This window comes from Oncorhynchus masou, chromosome 15 (assembly GCF_036934945.1).
Source record: "Oncorhynchus masou masou isolate Uvic2021 chromosome 15, UVic_Omas_1.1, whole genome shotgun sequence".
NCBI lineage: Eukaryota > Metazoa > Chordata > Actinopteri > Salmoniformes > Salmonidae > Oncorhynchus > Oncorhynchus masou.
In genome coordinates, this window is record NC_088226.1 from 13,770,839 (window position 1) to 13,776,838 (window position 6,000).

Consider the following 6,000-nt stretch of genomic DNA (forward strand, 5'->3'; position numbering starts at 1 on the left):
CTGTGAGATAGAGGAGAAGAACCAGTAAGAGAACACACTGTAAGATAGAGGAGAAGAACCAGTAAGAGAACACACTGTGAGATGGGGGAGAAGAACCAGTAAGAGAACACACTGTGAGATGGAAGAGAAGAACCAGTAAGAGAACACACTGTGAGATGGAGGAGAAGAACCAGTAAGAGAACACACTGTGAGATGGAAGAGAAGAACCAGTAAGAGAACACACTGTGAGATAGAGGAGAAGAACCAGTAAGAGAACACACTGTGAGATGGAAGAGAAGAACCAGTAAGAGAACACACTGTGAGATGGAGGAGAAGAACCAGTAAGAGAACACACTGTGAGATAGATAAGAGAACACACTGTGAGATGGGGGAGAAGAACCAGTAAGAGAACACACTGTGAGATGGAGGAGAAGAACCAGTAAGAGAACACACTGTGAGATGGAGGAGAAGAACCAGTAAGAGAACACACTGTGAGATGGAGGCGAAGAACCAGTAAGCCTTTCTCCTTAAATGTCCCTTTAAAACAAACTGAAATGTGGGCTTTTAATCAAACAAAAATCACAAAATGTTACTGAGAAGTAATCCTTTCACTTCAAATTGTTCCTGCCGACAAGTCCTTTTGTGCATCTTTTAAAACTGCTCACAAAAAGGCAGCTAAAAAACAAGTATAAGAAACCAGGGAGAGGGGGTTGTCTCCCTGGCCCTCATTCTTCTTGGATCAACAGGCTCTTTCTCCTGGTTCTGCAAGAGATTCGTCCCACCTCTAAAAAGGCTTTTGGTCAGACAGCTCCTTGGACTCCTGGGACAATGACAGTTGTTAAAATGGCGGGTGAAATGTACTCAGTGAACATCCTGCTTCTATACCAGCTTCATGCCAGCCACCCCCCCCCCTCCTTTTGCTCCTGTCTTCCCTCCACTGACAACAACAAGAAAAACATAAAACCTTCTTTTCCTCTTAAACGGCTCCACCACACCATACAGTACCCCATTCCGTCCCACCCTGAGCCCTTCTAACGATGTTACCGCTGAATTCCAATGAATTGAAATCCCCTTTGTAAAGAGTATCCCACTTCCACCAGAGAGTGCCCACAGACCCACCAATAAACACAATAGCGCTTGATCTCTCTCTCTGAACATCTCAGGGGATCTGAATAGACAGGGCCTGGGGGGCCTGAGTGGGGTGGATATGATTAGAAGGGTGCTATTTATATTCCTCTCCTCATTCACTGTAGGATCTATGCACAAAGGGGAGGTAAAGCATTCCTGTCAGTTCTGAGGTCAGTTTGAGAAATATTACTGTTGTTTTTTATTGTTTGTGTCTAGCCACAAAAATGTCTCTGTCAGACCACTTATTGTTAAGGCCTTGTTCTCATCACTGAAACTTACAAAACACATCGACTCAGTGCTGAAAGATTGCACACTCACTGTTGAGACTGACTACATACAGTTTCACCTTGCTCTCTACGTCCATAGGAAGCATCTGTACATGGTAAAGAGGTTGCATATCACTCTGGAAAATCCTGTACACATATTTTCTATTTATTTCATTTACATCTTCGCTTCTCATCCCCTCCAGCATTTGACAAAATGTGATGCTCTTGAATATAAACAGACATGTACAGTGCCTTCGAAAACTATTCAGACCCCTTTACTTTTCCCACACTTTGTTACATTACAGCCTCATTCTAAAATATATATTTTTTTAAATTCCTCATCAAACTAGACACAATACCCCATAATGACAAAGCGAAAACTGGGTTTTAGACATTTTTGCAAATTTATAAAAATAAAAAACTGAAATATTACATTTATGTAAGTATTCAGACCCTTTACTCAGTACTATGTTGAAGCAACTTTGGCGGCGATGACAGCATCGAGTCTTCTTGGGTATGACGCTACAAGCTTGGCACACGTATTTGGGGAGTTTCTCCCATTCTTCTCTGCAGATCCTCTCAAGCTCTGTCAGGTTGGAAGGGGAGCGTTGCTGCACAGCTATTTTCAGGTCTCTCCAGAGATGTTAATTTGGGTTCAAGTCTGGGTTCTGGCTGGGCTACTCACGGACATTCAGAGACTTGTCCCGAAGCCACTCCTGCATTGTCTCAGCTGTGTGCTTAGGGTCATTGTCCTGTTGGAAGGTAAACCTTCACCCCAGTCTGAGCACTCTGGAGCAGGTTTTTATCAAGGATCTCTCTGTACTTTGCTCTGTTCATATTTCCCTCGATCGTGACTAGTCTCCCTGTCCCTGCTGCTGAAAAACATCCCCACAGCATGATGCTACAACCACCATGCTTCACTGTAGGGATGGTGCCAGGTTTCTTCCAGACGTGACGCTTAGCATTCAGGCCAAACAGTTAAATCTTGGTTTCATCAGACCAGATAATCTTGTTCCTTATGGTCTGAGAGTCTTTAGGTGCCTTTTGTCAAATTCCAAGCAGGCTGTCATGTGCCTTTTACTGAGGAGTGGCTTTCGTCTGACCACTCTACCATAAAGGCCTGATTGGTGGAGTGCTGCAGAGATGGTTGTCCTTCTGGAAGGTTCTCCCATATCCACAGAGGACCTCTAGAGCTCTGTCAGAGTGACCATTGGGTTCTTGGTCACCTCCCTGACCAAGGCCCTTCTCCCCCGATTGCTCAGTTTGGCTGGGCGGACAGATCTAGGAAGATTCTTGGTGGTTCCAAACTTCTTCCATGTAATAATGATGGAAGCCACTATGTTCTTGGGGACCTTCAATGCTGCATACATTTTTAGGTACCCTTCTCCAGATCTGTGCCTCAACACAATCCTTTCTCGGAACTCTATGGACAATTCCTTCAACCTTATTGTTTGTTTTTTACTCTGACATGCACTGTCAACTGTGGGATGTTATATAGACAGGTGTGTCTTTCCAAATCATGTCCAATCAATTGAATTTACCACAGATAGAATCCAATCAAGTTGTAGAAACATCTCAAGGATGATCAATGGAAACAGGATGCACCTGTGCTCAATTTCGAGTCTCATAGCTAAGGGTTAGAATACTTCTGTAAATAACAACCTGTTTTTGCTTTGTCTTTATGGGATATTGTGTGTAGATTGCTGAGGATTTTTATTTATTTAATCCATTTTGGAATAAGGCTGTAACGTAACAAAATGTGGAAAAATTCAAGGTCTCTGAGGAGATCATCAATCAATCACATGCTTAGACTTGGTCATAGACTTCGACTTATTGTCAGGAATTGCACACTTCGAAAAGAACTGAAAACTGAATATGTCTTGGAAAGTATAATTGTGTGAATATAACTATACCAGTGTTCTAGTTGACCACAATTGAATGCATCCCTGCCTTTTATTGAATGAATTGTGTGCTGTATTTATTTTAAGTATTTTATGAGCTCTCTGTACCTCTGGATTCTCTGTGAAGTCTGGAAAATGTTAGGGTTAGGTTTAGGGTTAGGTACCAATAAGCGGAAATGAACACAGAGTCTGAAAGAAAGACCTTCTCAAACCACTCCTCTGTCTTCTTGTCTTCTTCTCTCTTCCGGTCTCTTTGAAAAATGGATTAGTCGACATATTTTGCAAGTAGCCGCAGTGATAAAAGCCATATTTTCCTGCCTTTGATTCATTGTTTCTTGACACAGACCTGCTCATACACCCTGCTGATAGAGTGTCTTTCTGTTCTCTGCTGGGTGATCAGGAAAACACTACTATCCCACAGAGGGAGTGTCCCAGACCCAGACCTGACTTATGGCCTACTTTACAGAGAAATCTACCCATGTATGTCTCTTTGGAGCGGTTCTATTCAACTTGATGGAAACTCTATCTGTGTATTGTGGACCGATATAGAAAAACAGGCTCTATTTATTTGTCTGTCAAGCAGTGAGCCATTCTGCCTCTTATGATCCTGCGGAGAGCATCCTCTAATGTTGCATGGGGGGCAAGGAAATTGAACCCCACTTCTGAGGGGCCGCCCAGTCCCCTGGCTCTCACTTCTGGTGTGACCTGTAATCCTATCAGTGCTAGTGTGTCCATGCTGGGAGAATAAGCAGAGGCAAGGGGCTTCTCCTGCTGCCCGTTTCTCATTTACTGGTTCTCTGGCCCAGGCCCACATGCCTTCTCTGAGAGAGAGAAACAAACATTCACTGTCACATATTATATAGGCATACCACACTGAGTGTACTAAACATTAGGAACACCTTCCTAATGTTGCATTGCACCACATTTTGCCCTTAGAACAGCCTCAATTTGTTGGGGCATGGACTTTACAAGGTGTCAAAAGCGTTCCACAGGGATGCTGGGACATGTTGACTCAATGGAATAAACAACACATGGAATAAACAAGCGTACAGTCAATAACAGAATAGAAAAAAATACAAATACAGCATATTTACTTTTTTGCAGTTATAAGTCTAAGATACACTATATGACCAAAGGTATGCGGACACTTGCTCGTTGATCATCTCATTCCAAAATCATGGACATTAATATGGAGTTGGTCACCCCTTTGCTGCTATAACAGCCTCCACTCTTCTGGGAAGACTTTCCACTAGATGTTGGAACATTGCTGTGAGGACTTGCTTCCATTCAGCTACAAGAGCATTAGTGAGGTCTGGCACTGATGTTGAGTGATTAAGCCTGGCTCGCAGTCGGCGTTCCAATTCCTCCCAAAGGTGTTCGATGGGGTTGAGATCAGGACTCTGTGCAGGCCAGACAAGTTCTTCCTCACCGATCTCGCTTTGTGCACAGAGGCATTGTCATGCTGAAACATGAAAGGGCCTTCCCCAAACTGTTGCCACAAAGTTGGAAGCACAGAATCATCTAGAATGTCATTGTATGCTGTAGAGTTAAGATTTCCTTTCACTGGAACTAAGGGGCCTAGCTCGAACCATGAAAAACAGTTCAAATCAAATCAAAGTGTATTTGTCATGTGCGCCGAATACAACAGGTGTAGACCTTACAGTGAAATGCTTACTTACAGGCTCTAACCAATAGTGTGAAAAAAAGGTATGTGTGTGTGTGTGTGTGCGTGCGTGCGTGTGTGTGTGTATTGTTAAAGTGACTATGCATATATGATGAACAGAGAGTAGCATTAGCGTAAAAGGGGGGGTTGGTGGGTGGTGGGACACAATGCAGATAGCCCAGTGAGCCAATGTGCGGGAGCACTGGTTGGTCGGGCCAATTGAGGTAGTATGTACATGGATGTATAGTTAAAGTGACTAAGCATATAAGATAAACAGAGAGTAGCAGCAGCGTAAAAGAGGGGTTGGGGGGGGGCACACAATGTAACCATTGGTTATGTGTTCAGAAGTCTTATGACTTCGGGGTAAAAACTGTTGAGAAGCCTTTTTGTCCTAGACTTTGCCCTATGCATTCGGGCAGGTAGCGTTCTCCTAGGATCTGCCAAACCCAGATTGTGAAGCATGATTCATCACTCCAGAGAACGCGTTTCCACTGATCCAGAATCCAATGGTGGCGCGTTTTACACCACCCCAGCCAACGCTTGGTATTGCTCATTGGTATCTTAGGCTGCTCGGCCATGGAAACCCATTTCATGTAGCTCCTGATGAACAGTTCTTGTGCTGATGTTGCTTCCAGAGGCAGTTTAGAACTCGATAGTGAGTGTTGCAACTGAGGACAGACCAAATGTTTCCACTTCACAATAACAGCACTTACATTTGACCGGGGCAGCTCTAGCAGGGCAGAAATTGGACAAACTGACTTGTTTGAAAGGTGGCATCCTATGACGGTGCCACGTTGAAAGTCTCTGAGCTCTTCAGTAAGGCCATTCTACTGCCAATGTCTGTCTATGGAGATTGTATGGCTGTCTGCTCGATTTGATACACCTGTCAGCAACGGGTGTCTATGAAATAGCCAAATCCACTCATTTGAACTTTTGTATATACTGTGTATCCACCACTTTCTCAATGTTCAACACTTAAACTTGCGTGCAGGCTATTAGACAGATGTGAATTATTTTTGTTTTAAAACAAGTTTGACTTATACATTAAATTCTTTGGATATGC